This window comes from Hippopotamus amphibius, chromosome 2, assembly GCF_030028045.1.
Source record: "Hippopotamus amphibius kiboko isolate mHipAmp2 chromosome 2, mHipAmp2.hap2, whole genome shotgun sequence".
In the NCBI taxonomy this organism is placed as follows: Eukaryota; Metazoa; Chordata; class Mammalia; order Artiodactyla; family Hippopotamidae; genus Hippopotamus; species Hippopotamus amphibius.
The window spans coordinates 23,402,141-23,426,749 of NC_080187.1; the positions used below are offsets into that span (position 1 = coordinate 23,402,141).

The 24,609-nt window shown below is 40.8% G+C and overlaps 1 protein-coding gene across 4 annotated transcripts in view; it reads left to right on the forward strand.

Annotated features, from left to right (window-relative positions):
- Positions 1-7,932: 7,932 nt before the first annotated feature.
- The window catches only part of LPAR1 (lysophosphatidic acid receptor 1), a 160,940-nt gene continuing 144,263 nt past the window's right edge, over positions 7,933-24,609 (forward strand). For 2 of the 4 annotated variants that reach the window (XM_057724722.1, XM_057724725.1), the window contains exon 1: positions 9,221-9,342. The gene's annotated coding sequence lies outside the window, so the exon portion shown is untranslated. Of the gene's footprint in view, positions 8,258-8,901; positions 8,962-9,220; positions 9,343-24,609 lie in introns of those variants that run through there. The other 2 variants (XM_057724724.1, XM_057724723.1) reach the window with 2 other exon arrangements.

Below are 24,609 nucleotides of genomic sequence, written 5' to 3' on the forward strand. Positions count from 1 at the left end.
GGAGGGAATATGGGGATATGTGTATAAAAACAGTTGATTGAACCTGGTGTACCCCCAAAAAAATAAAATAAAATAATAATAAAAAAATAAAAATAAAAATAAAATTGATACAGAGTCTTAAAAAAAAAAAAAAAAAAAAAAAAAAGACATCTGGAGAAAACCACCATCTTCAGGCCTCTGACAGAGGCCTCAGAAGAAAGAACCCTTGATCTTGGACTTATAGCCTCTAGATCAGTCAGTGGGAAAGTGAATTTCTGTTGTTTAAACCACCCAGTCTGTAGTACTTGGTTATAGCAGCCCTACCAAACTAATACAGTGGGTATAAATCTCAGCCAATAAACTTAGATATTCAAGAAGGATTTTTCTATATTTCAGATTAAATTCTTATTCTGGATCTCCCATTCCTCGGTAGGAAAACATAAGCTCAGTTCTTTTGGAGTTTTCTTCCCTTCTTAGGGAATTATAGTTACACACTCCTATCCAGATCAGTTTCCCTTCCAGAGTTTCATATAATGGCAACGTGTTGGAGGGACTTCTCTAGCACTGCTCTGCAGAGGTTGCCTCTGAAGCTTCCTTTGTCCAAGTCCACTGCTGATATGTTACCTGTGAGACATGAGCATCTGTGACTAAGCTATTCCATGTTCCATCTACCTAAACGCACCTTGTAGTCTTTTCTTCTAAGGTGGCTTGCTCTCTCTACAACAGCATTGCTGGGAAGCAGGACAGAGGTGCCCTCTGTTCTTGGGATACGCTGGCTTCTCTCTGTTGTTCTCACACTCCAAGTGTATTGTTTTTCCTTCAGGTCTATAGGCACTGTTTATGCCTGTAAATCCCCTTCTCCTAAGGGCTTAGGTTTTCTATAAAGATTTTTGGTTCTTCTGTTTTCTATTTTGCCATATACTTTCCAGAGCAATGAGCACAGAACAAATGGCTATTCAATAATGAGAGAAGGAAAGTGGAAATGCAGGGAGAAGAAAACATGGGAAAAAAAAATCTTAAAATATAGTTTGGTCATTATAATTATTCTACACTGCTAAAGCCAGAAGACACATACTATTGATTATATAAATATATTTTATGGTTATATAGAATTAGAATACTAGCCATGGAAAATCACAGGCTTTTTTACATAGGAATAATCTACTGACTTGCTTATTATTTAAAAAAAATTATTGAAGTATAGTTGATTTACAGTGTTGTGTTAGATTCTGGTGTATAGCAAAGTGATTCAATTATACATGTCTATATATTCTTTTTCATATTCTTTTTCAGTATAGGTTATTATAAGATACTGAATATAGTTCCCTGTGCTATACAGTAGGAATTTGTTGTTTATCCTGACTTGCTTATTATAAAGTTAACTTTTCTTAGGACATGTGTATAGTGTGTCTTGGTTTTATATAGGAGTACAGTCATCCTCTGCTCTTAGGTGTGTAGTGTTTATATATATTCAATCACAGCAGTAGCCCTTGGAGGATGTGATGGATGAATATTATTCCATAATAGTTTGTCTTAGAAATATCATCATATGGATAGATCCAGATGATTACACTTGTGTTTTAAAATATATTATTTATGTGTAATTTACAAACAATAAGTTATACCAGTCTTAAATGTTCAGTTCACTGAGTTTGAACGCTTATATACACCACACAAAGCAAGATATAGAATAGTTCTGTTACCCCAGGGAGTTCCCTTGTGTGCCTTTTCTGTCAATCCCTAGGTAATCATTGTTCTGTTTCTAACATCATAGATAAGTTTTGCCTGTTCTGGAACTTCATAGAAATGAAATCATGTAGTATGCACTGTTTTGGATCTAATTTTGTTCAGCACGTTTTTGAGATTCACCCTTATTGTTGTGTATAACCCGAGTTTGTTCCTGATATTGCTGACTGGTCTTCCAGTCATGTCCATTATTATTGCTTAACCTGTAGAATTTACTCTGCCTCTGCTTCTGGCAGAGTAAATGTTGTCAGAGATATGAGGGGGATTGGCAGAGGCATTCAGTTAAATGTAAGCAGTAGAGTTTGTGCAAAGGTGTAACATGCCTACTTCTGGTGCATACCCACCCCAGAGGGCAGGTCATCAGAATCTCATCTTTTCTCAGATCAACACACAATCTAGGCTACAGGGTGTTATTGAACCCCTGCGATTACAGTCAAAATGTTTATGACTACATATATTAGTTAAGCCAAGAGATTTCCCAAATTAAGTGGATTAAAGAACAAAAAATTTCTTTTTCACATAAAAGTCCAGAGAGATGCTCACATCGGTAGAGAGGCTCTCCTTCACGTGGGCACCCAAGTGTCAGGCATTTGGCTGCCTGTCATCTTCAATCCTTGGCTTCCAAGGTTGGTACGGGCATTGCCATTCCAGTCAACAGAGGGGACAAAGAACCTGAGGGAGCACATGTGAGAGGAGTTTTTGGTAGTCCTAGAATCAGCAGAAGTCACTTATGTTCAAGTTGTACTGGAGACAACTCAGTAATACGGCCTCAATGAACTGCAAGAGAGGCTGGGAAATCTAATCTAGCTGGTGCCCCAAAAGGAGAGAATGGATATTGTAGTTGTGTCTGCTACAATATGTATATCCCACATTTGCCTGTAAAGCAGTTTCATAGCTTTGATTCAGTCCATATGCAAAAATGTTTCAGAGCCTCCTGCTAAGGGACCATTACCGCAATGCTGCTTCCACCTTGCTCTAGGAGGTATAATAGGCTAAGTCAAAACAACAGAAATGACATAAGATACACATGACTTGGGAAAACCCCTGTCTCACTTTTGCCCAGAGTGGCACAATACTGCTCATATTCCTTGGAATACTCATTGCAGGTCTTGAGGCAGGTACCATATCAAGTACTAGAACTCACAAGAATCCAGTATACTCGAATCAGCCATATTTTATTTGAAAGAAAAGAGCAGACTTTTTTATGGTTTGTGCTTTTTGTACCATGTGTAAGAAATTCTTCTCTACCCTGAAAAGATGAAGATATTCTAAAAATCCGGAAGTTTTACTTTAGGTCTTCACATCATTAGGAACTTATGTTTTGTTTGCAGTGTAGGGAGGGATCCCATGTTGTTTTAAAAATATATTTAGAGAGTTCTAAAGAGAATTACAGAGAACATCTTTGATGCACTATTTTTCATGGGCTTATCTGTCATTTATGTGTGGTTCTGTTTCTGAACCTGCCGTTCTCTTTCATGAAATTATTTATCAATCTCTGTATCAATCCTACATTGTTTCAGTTGGTGAAGCTTTAGAATATTTTGATACCTGGAGGGACAGTTTTCCCTCCTTATGCTTCTTCATAGTCATCTGAGTTATTCTTAGCCTCTTCCACTCCCACATGAATTGTAGACCTTTGTTAAAGTGTATGAAAAACCCTATTACAATTTGGAGTAGATTGTGCTCTGTTTCTCATCCATGAGCATGGTATTATCTGTCCATTTATTGAGGGCTTTTTATGTATTTCAATAAATTTTTAAAATTTTCTACATGTAGTAAATATGGATACTATACTTTTCTATTACTTTTTATTCACGTTATAATAAAAACTTGTTGCTATATAAGTGAGACCTTCAAACATTTATTATTTCTAATGGGCTGTGGCTTCATTGTATATTGATCTTTTATTCAGCAATGTTGCTAAACTCTCCTCTTTGCTCTAATAATTTATTAGATTTCCTTGAATTTTCTTAGACAATTATATCATCTAAAAATCGTTTTTTTCTTGTGTTCCAACCCTTATGTCTTCCAATTTCTCTCTCTGCGTGTGTGTGTGTGTGTGTGTGTGTGTGTGTGTGTTATTATCTTGGCAAGGTGCTCTAGTACCATGTGGAATAGAAGTGGTAAAGAGATCCTTGTTTTGTTTCTAACTTTAAAAGGAAAATGTTTAATGAGTTAACCTTAAAAATAATACTTCTAAAGCAATTATATTCCAATAAAGAGCTTAAAAAAAAAAAGAATAATGCTTCTAGAATTAGGTTGTTGGTAGCAACTCTATCACGTTCAGGAAATTCCTCCCTTTTTCTAGTTTGCTGAGATTAAAAAAAAATGAGTGGAATGTTACTTTATATTTTCTAATATGAAGCCATTCTTATATTGTGGTATCAGCCTGATGTACTCGTGATGTATTTTGTGTGTGTGTGTGATGTATTTTTTAAAAACACATCCTTGAACTTGGGTTGACTATATGTAAGCATAAAATTTTTTATTCATTTTGAGATTAGTCTATGATTTTCCTTTCTATGTTTTTGTCCTGTCTTGGCATCAAGATTTTATTAGCTCGTAAAATAATTGGGGTACTTTCCTTCTTTTTCTATTCTTTGAAACCATTTGAGTAGAGATTATGAAGATCTGATCAATCTTTCCCACCAAATTTTGTACCCTTTTTGTAGGTAGATTTAGAAATATGAATTCAATTTATTTAATGGTTATAAATATATTCATGTTTTTAATTTGCTTGAGTCAATAAAGGTTTATAATTTGCACCTTATTAAAAAGTATCTATTTCAGTTCTTTGTTTTTTTATTTTATTTATTTTTTACATTTACCAACTGCCTACTATGTGTAAGAAACTGGGACGGTTTCTCTGTAGGGAGCTCAAAAATGGATCAGACAAGGATCCTGTTGGCCACAAAGTCATATTTCAGTTGTTTTTAAAATGTTCACAATATTCTGTTAGTATTAGAAAAAAACTCTCAAAGCTATCATTGTAATCTCACTTATAGTCTTGTTTCTTTTCTCTTTCCTCACTGTCAGTCTTACTAGCAATTTACCAATTTTATCATTGTTTTATAGAACTTTTTGTTTTGTGACCCTTCCTATGATTTTTTTTTAGATATTTAGGTCTATTTTTAGCTCTAAAATTATACATATACTACACATATATATTTTCTTCTTCACTTTCTCCCTGCCTCGCCCCCCGCCCCTCTGTTTTAGATCAAAGGCTTTCTATTTGGGTAAGGGAAACTACAGGAAAAGGATTCGCTCACCCTTGATCTACTTCAGAGACTACCTAGATTATTCATGCAGAAATAAGTGATAAGAAAAAAGTGAGCAGAGAGTCACGCTATTCAGGGCTTTCATTTCACTGCGGTCTGGGCCTCAGACAGGGTTGCTGCACACACACTCCCGTCTTCTCCTTCTGTTCCTAGAGTCTCCTTATGTCACTTCTACCCTGAAGAGTGTTATTTTATTTTATTTAATTTTAATTTAATTTTATTTTTACTGCATGGGGCTGTCTCACCCACTCTGCCACTGGCCTTTTAAGATAGAAAGTTTTCCTGAGGAGAATGATTTCTTTCTAGTCAAGGGGAAAAACACCAGAGAGGTATAAATATCCCATTTTAAAAAGGAAGAAACCTGTGCCTGAGAGGCACCTGAAAAATTTTCCCAAGCAGGCTGAATTCTCTCAGGGTATTGTTTCACCAGCATACATTCTCTGCATCAGTCTCCACATTCATAGGCTGGAGGGAAAGTTTCCAACAGATCTTTTTGCTGATAGTTTTGATTACTCTCTAGTAGAAAATTTCAAAAGCTTTTTGCCAGATGGAAGGGAAGCTGGGGAGGCAGAGGGAACTGGCCTGACCAGCAAACCCTCCTGAACAAATAACAGAGCCAAAAGTAGTGACAGCCAGTGTTTCAATGCTAAATGCTTTGCAAGTTATAGTCCTTGGACCACTGGATAACAGCAATAATCTGACAAAGTCTACAGTTATCCTTTAAGATATTAATATAAACCATACTTGAAATACCCCTTATTCAGATTCTCTTCATTTTGCTGAAAATATTTTTTCTCATGTTTGACAGCACGAGCTGTCTTTGGGTCTCTGGCTTTGCTGAAGTCATTTGAAGAAACAGATCTAGAACAACATTGCTTGGCAGAGGATAAGAGAGAAAGGTTAGGACAGAAAGTATTCAGATGCCTATTCAAGAAAGGGAATCAGTTTGAATGGCAAGAGGGCCACAGAGATAAAAATATTAAAGAAAGTATATCAAGGTATCCTCTTCATCTCTGTTGAAATAACATCATCTACTGTTGTGTTTGAAGAAGCCTGCTCAAATATATTATCTTACTTTGATAAAGGCAACTTGAAACCCAATAAAATACTTTTACTATTACTATCCCATTTTACAGATGAGAAAAATGCCTTGTTTGGAACACAGCACTAGTTTTGATGGATTACTCTCTGTGCTGAATTGCATTCTGTATTGGATTTCATTTTCTCTCTCCTTTCACACTGGGCATACAACCTACAGTTGATTTTAAACTTATTGAACTAAAACTGGGAGCAGTCTCATTCAGACAGGTCCAAACGTGTCAGGGAGACAGGTCTATCCAGGCTGACCTTGTACTATACTCTCCAATTCATTCCAGGCAATGGTAGGCCAAATAAAGAGGAAATAAAGTTTTTTGTTTTTTTTTTAAGCAAATAACTTGCAACTCTTGAATATACATCTTGGGTGGACAGAACTCCTCATTTGATGTTAGAAAGGACCACAGAGTAGTTGACAATTAATATATAGTCAAAGCAGAAGCAGCCATATTCCTTAAGTTGGTAAGAGGTAAATCAATATATTGGGAAAACATTCAAGCTGAGTGGTAGGCAAGAAACTCACTCACACTTTATCTTTGATTTATGAGGAAGGGCTAAACACTGAAATTATTAATTTGTAAATTAATTAAATAATTATTTGATACTATTTATTGCTATAGTTAATATAATAATTTAATTATTTTAAATAAAATTTTAAAATATTCTTTTTACTTGATATAGACGTTTTGGTATTGAGAAACCCAACAGTAAATACAAAGAGTGTGTAGTAGAAAGAAGACAGGAAAATTAGCAAAGTGATTTTTCTGAGTTGGGTAGAGCTATGGTGGAAAATAAAAGTCCTTTTCAGTACATTCTTTTCTTACCAATATACACTTTTTGTTATATTTAGATTAAATAGTGGACATTTTCTTATTTGTCCTGGTATATCTTTTTAGAGTTTAAGACCAGCTCTCATTATTTTCGGATAAGAGAGTTTTTATATGCATTTCTGCATGCTGTAAATGAACATATTAGCACTGTGCATGTATTAAAATTTCTATTTTTTCACATTTTAATGGATTATTATAAAATAAATTATTAATCGGTAGGAAAGGAGAGAACGCAGAGTTGTTCAAAGTTGATTTTTTAACAAAGGGGATTTGATACAATGTTCGAAAAAGGAAACGGCTTCAGATAGTAACTGACGAGCAGTCAGGGTTTAGCCTTGAGCATCCTGTGAAAACTGCAAGACGATCTCATTCTAGGTTCTAAGCAGTCACTTGCGGGAGACTGTCACGTTCTCTTCGAAGCATACCGTATTGAAAGCCTGAGAAGTTTCCATCCCCTCCAAGAAGTCTTCCCCTCCCCGCCCTCTGCGGTTTCCAGTGACCTCTCTTTTCTGCGGAGCCCAAGGTTACCGAATGACCGCCACCAACGCAGCCCTCCTTCCTGGTTCTGCGTTTCTTTCTTAGATGTATCAGATCAGCCAAGTTCTCTGACATACTGCTCTCGTGGCCCCCACGTGCCGTTTCAGGCTAGAGTTTGCTCAGTTTTTACTCGTAAGCAGCTACTTTTTTTGTGTCGCAGCTTTAGCAGTAGAGCGAGGGGCAGAGAATGGCCAACACTCCGGGAAGCCAAGGGTGGGAGGTGGGTAGGGGGTGGCGCGGCTGGAGAGCCCCCCCCCCCCCCCGGCGGGCTGGGTGTTGTTCCAGAACCTCGGCGAATCTCTGTGACCGCCACTTTCTTGAGAACGATCCCCAGGCCTCAGTCCCGCGCCGCTCCTGCCCACACCTCCAGGTGTGTATTCCCCGCCCTTAATTACTCTTCTAAAATTGATAGTTTGCACTTGCAAAGTTGCACTGGGAAAGCGGAAGAGAGATTTATAATCATGGATATGAAGAACAAGGGGAGCAAAGCCACACTCGCTTTGGTCTGCAGACCTAGGCAATCGAAAACTCAGAAATGGAAACGTGTGCACCTTTCCGGCAGCAAAATTGACTCTGCGTTCTTTGCAGCCTCGAGTTAAGGGCTGCGCTGGGAGAAACTCTGTGCCTCCTGGAAAGTTCGGAAACTCAACTACGAGAGAGGCCAGATATCAGGGATCTTGCTGGCCCCGCGATGTCTTCCAGAGCTTTTCAAGTGGGAAGAGAAGAGCGACAAAATGAAAATGCAACGTGTAGGGGAGGCCACCCGAGTCCCGCAAGTCGTCGGTCGCAGAGGTGAGCGCGGGAGCGGGTGGGGGTGGGGAGACCCGGCGCTGGAGGTCCCTGGCCTCCAGCCGCGGGTGGGTCCGATCCGGGTGGGGGGCTGTGGGAAGATGATGAATGGGAGGCTTGGGCTACCCTCCGCCCCCGCCCTGCAGCCGGGGCGGGGAGTGGGGGAGGCAACTGAATGGGGGAGGAGGAGAGCAGAGGGTAGGGGTTCTGGGGGCGTCGCGCCAGGTAAGGGAATGAGCCAGAGGGAGGGAGTCGGGGGGTGCGGGAGTTGCTGACTTGTGCTACGTGGAGCCAGCAGAAAAGAAAGAAGGCGGAGGAAGAAGGGGGCTGGCGTCCGCGCTGCTCCCGCGGCCCTCCCTCGGCGCCCCCTCCCCCGCCGCCCTTGCCAGCGCGCCAAAGCCGGAGCAGTGGGGGCCGAGCGGCGGCTGACGCTCCCGGAGCCCCGACGCCCCTGTCCCCCAGCGGAGCCAGCCCGGATCTCCGGCGGCCTGGGCCCCGGCGCCGCCGAGCCCTCCTCGGCCTGCCGGCCGCGCGTGGGACCCCGGCGGGGTGGGCGCAGGGGGCGGCCCCGCTCCGGGCGACGGCCGAGGGGCGGGCGGAGGGCCGGGCTCGGCGGGCCGCGGGGCGGGGGCTGCGGGGACGGACCGCGCAGCCCGAGGCCAGCCCGGCGGCGGCGGGAGCCGGACGCGCGGCGGCAGCGGGCGCAGGTAAAGGGATAGGCGCGGCGCGAGGGGACGGTGCCCTCTGAGCGCGGAGCCAGCAGCCGCCGGCTCCCTTCCGCCGCCAAACGGCGCGCTGGGATCGCGCTGCCCTGCGGCAGACGGGCTTTGTGGCTGTGTGTGTGTGTGTGTGTGTGTGTGTGTCTGCGTACGCCTGTGCCGGGTGTGGGTGGCTGTGAATGCCCGCGGGCCGACCTGCAGGAGGCGAGGTTCTCCTGGCCTCCCCAGCCAACCAGTGGACCGAGCCCCGGGAGGGAAGTCGCCGCAGCCGCCCGGGCCGCCGGCCCTCCCGTTCCCCGGGCCGGGTCAGCGCTCCCCGGGGCCCACGCCGTGCGCCCTGCCAGCGGCCGGGACCCGCCCAAGTGACACGTAGGTGGTCTCCGGTTACCTGGGGCTGGGTGGGGGCACGAGAAGGCGGGCGGGCGGCACTCGGCATCCCCCCCGCCCCCCGAGCCGCGTCCGGGTGGACGTGGACCGCTAGGGGTCCCCGCGCCCCGCCGCGCCGACCTCTCGCACCACTCGCTTCTCACCGGCCACGCAGCGGTGTCTCCCCGACCGAGGACTTTAAACTTAAGTTTCTGTCCAGACGCCTAACAAACACGCTTATCAAGTAACTGGGGAATCTAAGGCAAGGGAGGGACCTGGCTTTGAGTTGTTGGTTTTGAAATCGACGGGCTCGTTTTGTGTGTGTGTGTGTGTGTGTGTGTGTGTGTGTGTGTCCGCGCCCGCGCGCGCAGGACTAGTTTGTTGTGAATGGATTTACCATTTATTCTTACTTTTCTTTGCTGCATTTTGGACTTTGATGTGTAAGAATGACGGTATCCAGGACTTGTTGCTACCTACAGTCTTGGGCCTGAGAGTGCTGCTTTCTGCTTCTATTTCTCTTTCTTTTCTTTCTTGTTGAAATTTATGGACGTTTCGTAAATGTGCGTTTCCAGTGGCTGGCTTGTTAAAGTTTCACTATGAACGCGTTGTTTCCCGGTGGAATAGATGCATATTTATAAACATGCATCTTGAAAACAGGTATTGCAGTTATTACAGCAAAATCCTCTGTTCCTTTCGGCTTTAACAGTCCGTGTTTTTCACCTATTTGCGTACGTGTCGTTTGCCCAGCCTAAGCATAACTGTGAAGCAGGAGGTCTGTGATTCAAAGCTTGCAATTCGGGTTAAAGGGAGACCATGCTGGAAAAACTAAGTTCATTCTCCTAAGGAACTATTCCCTTGTCAAATAGAGCAGTAAGGCCCAAGGAAAAAGGGTGTGTACTGAAGTTATGGCCATTTGAACCGAATGAAATTGAATTAACACACACACGCACAGTGTCATCCATTTGTTTCTACCCTTGATTCTCCAATTCTGGGGAGGCCAGAGCATATTTGCCCCAAATGCAAAATTGTGAATAAAGATCAGCATTATTAAGGCTGCATTTTTCTTGATACCGTTTAATTTGAGGGTAAAGAAGCCAAGTAGCCAGAGAAAGAGGTAGTGTGTGGCGGGGCTGAGGGGCCAGGCAGGAGGACTGGGTTATCATAATCCGATCCCACAGGCACACCACGTCCCCTAGTGGTGCGACCTTAGCCAGTTAGGTCAGCTGGTCCTCCTTCTCCGTGTCCTCATCTGGAAAATAGTGGAGGGGTTTGATTATCTCCGCGGTTGCTTCCAGCTCCCCCCATAACTACAAACCGGTGGGTGGTTATCGCATGTTGGAACAGTAGAAAGAGAGTAAAGGGAAGTGTAAACTGTTAGTCTGGGAGGTAAGGGGGAGGGCAGGAAGGCCAAGAAGGTGGAAGAAAACCAGCAGTGGGAGATGCCTGGAGAGGGAGGAACCCAGAGCCTGGGAGTCAATTTTTCCCGTTTTTTCTTTCCTCCTCCACACGGACATCAATAACACTCCCCCCTCCCCATTCAGTCTTCCATTACCCATATTATTTAAAGTGGGTGAGCCTATGAGCCTACTTAACCTTAAAATTGACTTGGAGTCTGTAGTCTGACCTGACCAGCTTCCCATCTGCATTATTTTCTCTCAAGAGATGAGCTGCTGCTCAGTGCTGTGGGCACTCAGTGAATCTCAGGATCTCTGTAAGTGATGGGAAAAATTATCAGACATGGGAATGTAAGTGGCAGCTCTTTCAACACCTGAGTTTGAAATGTCTATTTTTATTTGAAGCTAATCTTTTCTGAAAAGTAATTTGATTTAAAAGAAGATTCTACCATAGACTTCTCAAGGTTTTACTGAATCTGTACTGACTGTTATACCTACTGGAAAATTCAAAGAAAGTGAAAGTCTCACTTGCTAAGTCTTTTTGATACTATAATGACAGTCAGTCTGAAGTTTGTGATTTTTAAGCACAAGAATCTTATTTCAAATGCTTAGCAAGGAAAGTTGCAATCTGGGCAGAATATACTGTATCATTTTCACTTAGAAGCTCCAAGTGTTCAGCAAAACAAGACCTGAAATTTAGTTTGAGGTCAAGATTTTAATATCTGTGCTTGATGTGTGGCCTGTCTTCCTTTTCTTTATTATTATTATTTTTGGGTACCCATATGCACACACACTTGAGGAACCTGATCTATTTTAAAAGTGAAGTGTGATGTAATAAAACTTGGTTTAAAGTCTGGAAGCTTGCTCTGGCCTTGTTAACTCAGCATTTTATTTGGTTTCTAATATCACGTTACCCTTCAAAGACCTATAGTGTTATTATTTAGCTATCTCATGGAGAGCTATTATGGATGCCTTAGAAAGTTGGGAGAAAAGGAGGAAATTTTAATTGAATAAACAATTACTGAATTCCTTTGACAGTGGCAGGTGAGAAAAAAGGAGGCTCTAGAAAGAGCTGCAGTACAGAGGGAAAAGATGTAGCTAACTTCAATATATAGCAGCTGGATTGCATAACGAGGTGGCAGCTGTAGAATCCAAGAAGCTTGGCATGCCAGGAATGGAAAATTAAATGTTGGCTCTGGAGAAGACTTCACAAAAGGGACTTGAAGGATGAAAATGATGCGTCCCTTAAAAGATGAATGGTGGGGAGTGAACATGTAGTTGGAGTCTGGGGTAATGAAGGCTGGAAAGATACAAGGTGATAAATTATGGGGGACCTTGGGTGTTATTGTAAGGAATTGTGCTACCTAGGGGTGACGAGGGGAAGTGTGATTTAGCCCCACAATGCAGGAAGCCACTGAGTCACAAATACTGGGCATAGGTAGGGCTGAAATGATTGAGAGATGCCTGGGCCCTGCGTCCATGACCTTCCCTTGTAGCTCATGGTGAGTGAGTTTTAGGGCAGTGCTGCCAGCTTATCCAGATTACAGAAAGGTTACGGAATAAAGAATATGCAGTTTCTTCTCCCATATTGCCGCCAAATCAATAGTGGCCTTTTGAGAAATTAATGATATTGTTGTGTTACATCTGGACCTTGCCAGGCCGTTGAAGCATGTGGGTTAAAATTGCTCTCCAGGCTCAGAGCTGACCAAGAAAGCATTTTGTTTTGTTTCGTTTTTGTTTAGGGAAGGGCCTGCTAGTTAATGCTAATTTAAACGCGACGCTAATGGCAACTGATGTTCTTGACCCTGCTTATGTTATGCAGAGTATTTGACCACAGTGGTTGAATATTTGTAGCACAGAAGAGACTTATTATTAGTTTAGAAATGGAGTCAACGCCCTCTTAAAAGGGAGGGGGTGGGGGGTGGTTGGGGGGACGGGAGAAGCACCCTTGGCGTTGCAATGAGGGCTGGCACAACCACGAAGATCCTTTATTAAGTTTAACCTCCAGGAAAAGTAGCTTGCCCAATGCTGTAGATGAGTGCTTCTCTGAGAAGCTTCTTTCTGGTCATCTGCTTTCTTTTCTCTTTTTCTTTTCTTTTCTTTTCTTTTCTTTTCTTTTCTTTTCTTTTCTTTTCTTTTCTTTTCTTTTCTTTTCTTTTGTTCTTTCCCCTAAATTTCTAGAGTGAAGGTGTAGAGCTCATTATCTCTCAGACAGGGAATCTCTGTGGGCTCCAGTTGGGAGAGACTTCCAGCAACTCTGGAGGTTTCCTCGCACACCCTAATACCTCCCTGTCAAAGGTGGGAGTGGGTGGCCTTCCAGCTGCATGTCAAAGGTAGAGCTGATTTGAGTAAGTCTCCTAATTGCCTTCAAATCTGGAAGTGCTGGGCTAACAAGGAGACAGATGATGAAAGGAGATTAGGTCCGGCTGCTTTTTACTATCTTCTGAATACAGTTTGAATGAATGACCCTCCCAGCAGTGTTTTATCTTCTGCAAGGGAACTTGGGTTTGGCACGTTTAATCAATTAATGAAATTAGTTAAGTTGAAGGAACCCAGAGTTTTTTTGAGTTTTTTTTGGTGGGGGAGGGGGAGTGCTAGTGGTGGTGATTTATTTAAATTCCCTGGCTTTTATTTCAGCAGGTTAGTATGATTTCAAAGTAATGTTGTTGTTATTATTATTGACTTGGGGGGTGGGGCAAAGAAAATTGTCTCAGTACTTGGAGGTTGGCTCCTGCCATCTAATCAGTGCTATAGAAACTTTAACTTTGAAGTTCATGTGATATTCAAATTTCTTTTAGAAATAAGAGGACTGTTTTACTACATGCATGGATTTAGGTTATAATTTATTTTATTTCTGTGGTACTGTTTTTAAAAAAAAGTGATGTAATGACAGGGCAGACTCTTAACTTTAGTCGGTGCTAAAACAAACATGTGTAAGCCTGAAGGAGGTAGATCAAGTTGTGTTTGTTTTACTGCATATGGAGACAAAGGAAAATGATTTCAAAACCAGCCTCTTTCTTTAAAAGAGAGAAAGTTGGACTGATACAACCTGGTTATGGATCTCTTCGGGGTGGGATTTCCAAGACTGAGACTGTTGTTAAAGGAAGTCTTGTTCATTACAGCCGTCACGTGTGCCTTGGCTTCTTAGGGTTTAGGATTCACTGTAAAGAGAGGGCTGCTGGGAACCATTCCTTTTTAGCAAGTTTTCCTTTTCCCATTTTCTTAAATCTCGAGACAATGGGCTGGATTTGATTTCATGTAAGTGTGCTACACTCGGCTTTCTTCCTCTGTGTTTAAGTGGTTCTTCTTAACTAATCCCCAAGCTGCCTTCATTCTGAAACTAGGCCCTAACAGAAGGATATTCCTGGCTCTTGGAAGGAGCAGTGATTCGGAGTCAGAGGAAACAAGTTCTGGGCTTCCCCTAGCAGCACTGCTGTAACCCAAGCATTGTGCCAGGTACTAGATAGAGGCAGGGAGTGGGGATGAGTAAGGCAGGGTTCCTACCCTCCAGGAGGAGCTGAGCCTACAGACGTATTAACAGATGATGATTGCCCTTTAGTGTAACAAGTGTGAGGAAGGAGAAAGGCTCAGGGCACTATGGGAGCACCAGGCAGCGGCACCTGACCTCAGGGGGGTGGGGGTGGGGGTGAGAGAAGGCTCCTAGGAGATTAGGATCTGGGAGGAACCTAAGAGATAAACCAAGTGACCCAGAAGAGGAAGAAGCGATCAAGATAGAGGGAATCAAGAGGCTTTTTATTTCCAGTGTCGTCATTGGTGAATGAGTCAAAGTTCCATGCTTTTTATACCTGTAAAATAAGACTAGCTAGTGATATTATCTAGTTGCTAATTCTAGTTTCTGTTTACTTATTCTGTAATCTTTTAATTTCTTCATTGCAGATGCAGTAGATATTTGCTGCACGCCTACTCTGTACTGGGGAACGGTAGAAAGCAAGACATGGAAGGTCCCCTCTCTAGAGAAGCTTGCATTCTATCATGTTATGTTAACGACCGAAGTTCTTGTGAAACATCTTCAGATATGAAGCACGTGTGTTGAGTTTCAACTTTAGGAATGTTTTCTTCAAACGTTGTTTTCAGGTCAGCTAGCTTTTCTTAGCAAGATGAGAAGGAAATAGATCCTGGTATTTTCATTTTTGTTTTATAAACTTGAAACTTTTTTGCCCAGATTTACCTCTTGGTTGTCAAGTCTAAAGACAGACCTAACAGTGTCTTACCTGTAGCCCTGGCTTGTTTCCTTCTCATTTCAGATATTCTTACTTTGACCCAGTTTGTGTTTGAGGTTCTGTATTCAGTAGATGACTTGATTCCTAGAATAATCCAAATCTAGCCTTGGTGGGAAGTCAGACCTATTTTGAGGTCACACCATGGTGAACTCTGCTTTGTTAATGCATTTTACTTATCCTGTTTAAGTCACTCAGGGGTGTGAACACATTAGAAAGTGTTCTCACCAGAAGAAGGTAGCTGTGTTCATTTATACAAAGATAGGGGTTTGGTAATGATTCAAATGATACAGATGTGTCTAAAGTAAATGTAATAATATCCCTCTTCTCTTTCAAGTTTACCCATCTGATGTAACCAGCCGCTGTCAAGAATTTGTTACATAGCCTTCCATACTTGTACTTTTGTTTATACAACCTAATGTTTGTGTTTATATATATTGATATGTGTGGGGTGTGTGTCTGTGCGCGCAGGTGATCTCTCCTGCCTCTTCGTTTTAGAGAGGCTGTGATTGAGGCTGCCACCATGGGCCAGATGTTTGAGGTCCCAAGGAGCCTACATGGCTCTTCCTGAATTGGTGCAGCGAGGTATGACTTGATTGAGTTCTTGGGAATTCCCTGGCGGTCCAGTGGTTGGGACGCCACGTGTCCATTGCAGGGGGCACGGGTTCAATCCCTGGTGGGAGAACTAAGATCCCACAAGCCCTGTGGCCTGGCCGAAAAAACAAAAACAAAAACAGAGTTCTCATCCCAGAGATGGGAAGATTGGGCTGTTATGAATGGGAAGCGAGAAAATGATTTCCAGCTGCCCGACAACCAAGAAAACAAGTGTCATTGCCCCAGAATGTTATTTCCACCAGGGCTCTGCTTCATCCGGGTCTCTGGTCTCTGGCCAAGGGGAGGAGGGGCATTTAGAAGCACATGGTGGGTATCAGCGAACCTTTTGTTAGGTGCAAAGCAAGGCAACTGAGGAAGGCCTATCAGCCAGTTCTGGAGCAGAGCAGATAGGGGGAGTTACTCATTATAGGAGAGTTTCATTGTGGGAGCATTAAAGGAGGCCCCCCCTAGAAGTCAGCAATCAGCAGGTGATAAGGATGGAGTCTGAGGGAGCAGCACAGCTGAAACAGAATTGCCTTTTGTTAGGGGGCTGCTTTGCCATCTCGGACTATGATTTGTTGGGAGAGGGATTATTGTCATGCTGAGAAAAGGAGGAATTCATTCTGTACCCAGTATTTATTATAATTCAGCAGAGAACTGCCTGCTTTACTTTTCGAGTAGACACAGAGACCCGAAAGCTCAAAGGCTAGGGCAGGATGACTTGGCTTTTCCAAATTCAGTAGGATCTGTGCTCGCCTCCCTTTATCTGAGGCCCTGTCAGTTCAGTTTCATGCAGCTGAAAATCTTTGCACGCTTCTGAGATTTAGTCCCTATGCTTGGCGGAGGACACTACAGTAAAAAATTTTAAAAAGGGAAAACCACCACCAAGAAAGTATGGTTCCCTGCTCTCAGCTAGCTCCTAAACATGGAGATCCATGGATACAAATGCCTGAGATCAGGCAGACAGTGATAAATACTGTAAACCGAGGTTTAAACAAAGTGCCATCTGAATATCTGAGGATGGAGAGAGTAACTCTGCCTTGGAGTAGAGGAAAGATTTGCTGCAGGATTCTGGCCTCAATGGGCACGTGGGCTGAGAAGCTCATTCCACGCAGAAGAGTCATAAGGAAGGCTGGGGAGCTGCATGTGAGTGACGGGTTACAATTTGTGGCAGAGTGGTGTTCTGCTTTGGGTCAGCCTTGAAGGGCCAACAGAAGGATGCAGGGAACTGTTGGGGCCAAGAAAAGGGCACGTTGGTGCCATTAGCAGAGAGTGGGGGGGGGCATGAGGGTATGGGGATTGTTCCAGTGAGGCCTGCTGATTTTAGACGTGTCTAAAACTAAGGAGGCAGAGATTTTTAGCTGGTAGCTGGAAATTTGAGTTTGAAACTTAGCTGAGAAGCCAAAGCATGGCTTATTATATGTCAGAGTAAATATCAGTGAAATTTATGCAATAAGCTGGAGAGAAGTTTTGGAGCGAGAAGAGTGATATATACTCGGTAGGTTTTTATAAATTATTTAAAAAGTTCTCCCAGCTTTATTGAGGTGTAATCGACAAAGCTAAGATATTTAAAATGTACAATGTGATGATTTGATGTAGAAACACATTGTGAAAGTTTTCTCCCCCCATCTATATACGTACTAGGTGTCTTAACAAGGACTATAAGGCATATTTTGAGTCTTCAGGTAATTTTTCTTTCCAACAAGTGCTTAAAGTAGTTTTGTAGGTTGTCAAACATTCAGTGAACCTCCACTGTGGCTTCTTTTGATGAGGTGGTTCTAGTATGATACAGAGGAGACAGAGTTTCAGTTTGATGTTCCTTTGAGATGAATAAAAGTCTCTGAAACAATCCATTCCGGCAAAGGAAAAAAAAAGAATTCTGGAAAGAATTGGAAGATTGGTGGAGATTTGGGGCTTGAGTGGAGTTGCAAACATAGTTTTGGTTTACTGCTCACTAACAGCATTGAATGTCGTATTACTGTCATCACTATAATAAAAGACGAGCTGAAAAACTTCTCAGCCTAAAGCCCAGACTTTGAGAAACCCCAGCAGGTTTGTCATGGGGGTTTATAAACTCTGGTCAAGTAAATTTAAGCTTTAATTTGCTTGATGAAGGTTAAAAATAGGATACAGTAGAACTTTGCTCTTTACCTGGTTAAAAAAAAAAACAACCTTTTCCAGTGAATCATGTATTTTCATTTCAGGGAATTATATTGGCATGCCTTCTTGCAGTAAGATAGAGCAAAGATAATCTGTTCTCAGCCTTTTTCTCTCTAGGCCATTATGATTCTTTAAAATTATACTCATTTCCATTTGAAAGCTGTAAAAACAGTGCATGCTTATTTTGGAATTTGGAAAGTCCGGGAGACTCATGCATAGTTCCACTGCTCAGGGATAACTTCTTTATTCCATGTTGGAATAACTCTTGCAGGTTTTAAAATATTTGATCTAATGAATATTTAATAGCATTTTGCTTTGTATCATAAGTACACACACCATTAAAATCTTTCATTTTAAATTTCCACTGACCACATGATAGTCACAATATTTAATATGCATCATATTTAATCATTTCCTCTCTCCATTTGCTTCTTTATTCTTTTAAGGATTTGTGCTTCTCTGCCCATCTTTAGGTGCTGATGTTCCCAGAGTTCCATCCTTACTTTAAACAAGCTCGATGTATGGACTTATGTACAGAGTAGACTGTGGTTCTAGCCCTTTGCCATCCACTGTACCCTCTTGCTGGAATGCTGTTTCCAGGTATCCATATGGTTGCTTTGTCATCATTTTCATGTCTTCACTCAAATGTTACCTTCTTAGTGTGGCCATCTCTAATTGTCACTACATTTAAAATTGTATGACCTTTCCCATTTATCTAGCTTGCCTGATATTTTCTTCTGCGTTGCATTTATATTTTTTACTTCTTTGATGAGCGAAAGTAGTAATTAAAAAAAAAAATTCCTATTTTATTTACTGCTGTTTTCCCAATGTAATACCCTTAGTGTAGTATCTTGCATGTAGAACTCAAATATTTTGAATTAAAAAATTGTTTGAACTGAAATTTTTTGAATAAAAAAAGCAGTATATTTACCATCTCTGCATAACTGTAGTAAATAAGACACAGCCTTGACTGCGTGAGATTTACATATTGTGAAGGACAGCCTCTGAACAAGTAACTCCAAGTGTGATTGGAATTAGGGAGGAAAGCAGGGTGTCCTGGAAGAGTCACATGGAGATTGACCTTGTCTGCGAGGGTGAGGAAAGTTTCTCTGAGAAAATGGCATTTATATGGAGGCTTGAAAGGAGAGTTCAGATAGGTTAGTGAAACTGGGAGGTGAGGATAGAAGAGGAGGGAGACATTTGATTAAAGCAAAAGATGGGCTGATTTGATGGGAAAAAAATCAAGAAAATACACACAACTCTGGTTCTCACTTCTTGAGCTGAAATGAATTCATTTATTTTAAATGAAAGTGTAGACATTGATCAACTTTGTTGTCATCTTTAATGTACGTCACTTCATTTTCAATGATTTTGCAATAATGAACAGTATTTTATTTTAAATTTCGAGTCAGTCATTATTGAGGGAAGAGAAATTTTCATATAAGAATCTGAAAGTGGCAATTAAAAAAATGAAGCCAGCTTCACTTCTATGCTTTGTGCTAAGATAATCACTGTAAAAATTTAAAACAGTGCAGGGAAAGTAAACATTCTTGTTAATACCTGACTTTATTGGGACTGCTACTAGCAGCCCAGTATGACTTGGCTGAATATTGCTTTATTGTTTACATGTAAACTTTTGCATAAATTATCGGTTTTATTTATCATGGTAATTAAGGGAGGTTTGTACAGTTTTTACTTATTGTCTATTATGGATTGCTGTGTCCTGATGACTGAAAAGAGTGTGGTTTCTGTAGGTGACAAGTACAGATATGCTTATTAATTCAGCCACTATAGTAATATTATTCACATCCCTCTATGTCCTGATTCTGTACTTGAGCTGTCAAAGGCTGATAATAATGGTCCTTTAGAGTCTCTCTACAAATGGGCTTTTGTCAGTTTCTTTATAGCAATTTCTGTGTGTTAACATAATATTAAATGCATAAAGATTACTGTTAGGCCTTTATTATGTTTATCACTATAAAATGACCCTCTATGCATTTGGAACTACATTCTGCTATTTTCCTAATATTAATGTTGCCGGTGTTTTCTTTTTTTTTTTGCCTGAAATGACTTCACTCATCCTTCCGATTTTAAACTTTTGGTGTCTGTCATTTTGTTTCGTATGTTTTTGCTTGTAAACAACATTTACTTGGATTTTAACATACCTCTTAATGGGAAATTTATTACTTTAACATTTATTGTTATGACCGATATGTTTGACTGTAATTCTTTAATTTTTTTGTTTGGAGAGGTACTGTAAAAAGCACTGTTTTACTTCTTCCTGCCAGTATTTAGCTGCCTGGCCTCAGATAAATTATATAATGTCTCTAGGACTACATTTTTTAATTTGTAGAGAAACAACGTGCACACATAAATCTTCAATTAATCCTTTAAAAGTGCCTGGCACACTGAACAAATTAGCTGATGTTATTAGCATTGTTGATGGATCGAGTCATGAAATTGTTATTTGACTGCTTTTGACCTATAAAAATGGCTGTTTCCTATGGTTCAATCTAATATACTTTCTGGACTTTATTTTCTATCTTTTTCTACGTATCGTTTCCTATATATATATATATATATATATATATATATATATATATATATATATATGTAAGGTATACATATATATATATATATGTAAGGTATTTTTAAATGGCCAAATCTAGTTTTCAGTTTACTAGTTAGGCCTTTATTATGTTTATCACTATAAAATGACCCTCTATGCATTTGGAACTACATGCTGCTATTTTCCTAATGTTTCTTTGTTTTCCAAATACATTCACGATTCTGTTTCTCTGGTTCCCAAAGTCAAAGAAGTAAATAACTTTTGATCCCACTCCTGTGCACAACAAAGAATTTGGTATGCCTTTATTTCTTTTGTCTTCTTGCCACTTCTCAATTTTCATTGTGTGTGTGTATGCACACAATGTATGTATTTCAGCACATAGCTTAAATTTTAAGTATAGACTTTAGATTTTTGTATTCTATTTTGTAATAAAATCTGCAGCAATATTTTGTGTGTGTCTCTAGTTAGTTTTGACCCTCATTTGCACTTGGGGTCCCCTTGCTTATGCTAGCTTGAAAGATGCTGCCCATCTAGTTGAGGTACGTCCTTGTCTTTATCTGGCCAGTTGTATCTTCTGCACTCCTGAGTTAGAATTTTTTCTGCATTCATCAGAGCATCTGAGTTTTTGAATTTCCAAAGGTGCATTGTGAGTCTTTCAGATTCATGTGGTTCAAGAATATTCTTTTTACCCATCCTTCACAGAGTTAGTGGAAATAATGCCTTGATTTTGGCTTTTCCCTGCCTCTTTCTAGTACTATTGCCAATGTTGCCATTTTGTGCACCTTTCTGAGCATTTTGGTGGGAAGTTGGGAGAAGTCATATTGGGACATATAGTTCAGTGGCTTTCAAACTTTTTGAACCATGACCCATGGTTAGAAAGGGTCATACATACATGAAGAAAATGACAGTTTCATGCAGCTTACTACCTATAATAAACATGCTCCCCCCTCCCCCATTTCTGTTATAGTCTGTTCATTTTCATTTAAAAGAAGTGTTGGTTATAACTTAGAAGGCTTGAAAACACTGATCTGGTTGTGAAGGGTGGTTTGAAAAAACTCTGATCTAGTTTGTTGCTGCTCTATGTGGAATTAGGGTTATTCCTTGTCCTACAGGTCTCTATTATATACACGGTACCAGTTCTTATGCAACTAGCTGCACTAGAGTGGGGAATAAAGCAGTCATTATCACTGTGGGCGTGAAACAGAGTCCAGCGGGAAGGAGTATATTGACCAAATGAGCACCCAAATATATACGGACAAAACGTGATGAGTGTTACAAGGGAAAAGCACAGGGAGTTTAAAAAGAAATTAAAATTAAACGGGGAACCTCATCTGACTTTGGGGTGACTCAGGATTTCCCTAAGGAAGTGACATGTGATTAGATCTGCAGAATGAGAAGGGGTTAACTCAGTGAAGGGTCAAGGTGGAGTGTGTGCACAATTGTAGAGTCATGGAAGAACTGAGTAATGTGAGCAAAATAAAGTACTGGAAGTGAATGACAGACAGATGGAAGGCAGACTTTTTTGTTTGATGAGTTGGCATTTTTGTGATATTTGGTGGGCCTTTCCTGTTTATGGCTTTTTTTTTTTTTTCATTTGACAAAATCAAAGAGAAATAGAAAGAATATATGGGGGGGAGGTGGGTACTGGTTTTGTATTATAGCAGTTTTGTGTTTTGCTAAAATAATAATAGCATTTGTTGAAGGTATGCTCTGCACGAGAAACTGTACAAAGCACTGCGTGGATATGGAGAAGCAGTTTTGGTTGAATTAAAAAAACTCCTATATAGTGTAATTACCAATCTAGTAACTATGCATAATTTGTGAGAAAGTAGGACACTGTGTTAAGTTTCAGTAAGTGAAGCTCTGATGATTGAATGAGCATTTCATAGCTTCTTAGTGATTTTTAAATAATGGTTTGGAATTACTGCTGTTAGGATTTTTTATTTCCTCATTTTGTGTTTGTATTTTTTATTTCCTCATTTTGTCATGGTAGGGTTTTAGGGTTCATTCCCCTGCCCCCCCTTTTTCTGTGTGTGTTCCAATATCCTTTAATTCTTTTTTTTTTATTTAAAAAATTTTTTAAGCTCTTTATTGGAATATAATTGCTTTACACTCTTGTATCAGCTTATGAGGTACACCAAAGTCAATCAGCTATATTTATACACATAGCCCCATATCCCCTCCCTCCTGCGACTCCCCCACACCCTCCCCGTCCCCCTGCCCCCTTTTTAAAGTTGGGTAAAGAGTTCTAAGATATTTTAAATTGGAAATCCTTAAATTAAGTGGACTGATTGAAACTAAGTAAGACAGGTGACCATGATTCAAATACCAGTTTCCCCACCGCTGTCCATGGGGCCTTTGACAGGACCCACCCTTTCCGGGCCTTGAGGTCCTTGTCTTGAAATAGAGGACATGGAATAACATGCAGAAATCATTCTCCCCATCATATTATACAGTGACTTCATGCTTTTTATTTTCAACTTTGCTCTGGCAGTTTCATCTTCAAAGAATTGATGTTCTTGTGCCATTGAGCTAATTTAGTCTGATAAGCTCAAGCTAAACACGGGAGAACTCCAGGTATTTGCATCCTTACTTGTACTGTAAAGGGGGGCTCAGGTGGTACAGACACCTTGACATTGGACGCCAGCACTGATACTTCTGGAAACGTGGGAGAGTGGGCAAAGATGAAGACTTTCCTGAGCAAATTCTTGAGACTTTAGCATCATAGTTTGTAGTTTGCCCACACTTGAAATTACATTAGTTTTTAATCTTTCAGATTCAGTGAAGGTGAAAAAAGTCATCTTGGGTTTATATGCTGGATGCTTGCTTTGGGGGAAATGTGTACTGTCTAAATTGTTATATGTAATCCACATTTTATAAGAACCCATTGAACAGTAGTGATGTTGTATAGAAGAAATATAAAGGATTAAGGAATCCCATGGAAGACTAATTCAGTTTTAATGACTATTCCAAGTTGAAGAAATACTGGATAAGGAATGGGTTTTCTGTGGAAGGGAATGAAAAGTACTTGGCAACTCAGCTTTTCTTACCAGTGTATTAAATCGGTTGATTAAAATATGTTAGTTTTGATAATTTCAAAATAATTTTCAGTCTTCCAATTTCACTTACAAGTACTTTATTTCACTTGTTCTTGTTTTTGAGGAAAATATATTTGAGGAAACAAAAGATAAGATGCATGCTTTTTCTTTTTGAGTGTTACCTAATTCCTCATTTATAATAAATATTTATTCAGGAAGTGCAGGTGACTGGGTATTTTATTTAGTGTGTTTTGGTGTTGATTCATCAGTTTATATGCCTTTATTTGCTGTTGAATATCTCTTCTCCTTAAGCTGATACTGTGTGGAAACCTGGCCAGGACCTCAAGCTCCCGACCTGGGGTGGGACAAGGCAGGGGCAGGTCGCACAGGCAGTGTTTGGGATCAGGTTGGGCATAAGTGCAGGCAGGTAGTAGGTATGGAGGTTGCTCAAGGCTGGTACGAAGAAATATGTTGGATCAAAAGGGGTTGGAGTCATGGGATTAGTTTAGGTTCAAGGCTGATAGCTGGGAAGAGGCACAGAGCGTTTTCATGCACTGCCTGGTATATTTTAAGGCAAGACGTTCCCAATAGCCCTAAGAGAGAAGCTGTGTAGACAGAAGTCTAGAGCTCCCTGAAGGAATTTTATTTTCAGAGTTGGAAGCATCAGTTGACCACCTCTGCTTGTGTAAGGAAACCTGGATGCTCTAACTGGGCTTTGTCACCATTACCTTGGGAAGCACAGTCCCCACAATCCTCCAAGCGTTTGGCCACCTCAAAATGGAGGGACATAAATCACGAATTCTTATTTGATTCAGGGATTAGGGACCTTGTTGAATACCTTCTCCAGGAGTAGGAATCAGCCCAGGTTTCATGTCTGTTTCTTCAAGAGATTTCATCTAAAACAGATTTCACATTCCATTAATTTTGGGGAAGAAAAGTATTAACCCTGGCCATGAGCTGTTATGATGTAGGTTAGTGGACCGTTTTGGGCTTATTTTAATACAGCGAAGATGCACAGAATTTTTTACTTCCCTAAACCCCTTCCTTTTTCTGTTTTCATCCCGTTTTGATGATGGAATACCTCAGCTGGTAGAAAAATTTTCAACAAACACATCTTAAAGTAATTAAAACTGTCCAACTCATTTAAAAATATTTGTTTTTCTGTAAAACGCTGCTTAGAGTATTCTTTAAAATGTTTTAAAAATTATTTTTGAAACCACATTATGGCAATATTTAAATAAACAAACCCGTTCATAATTGTAGTCCCCTAATGTAAT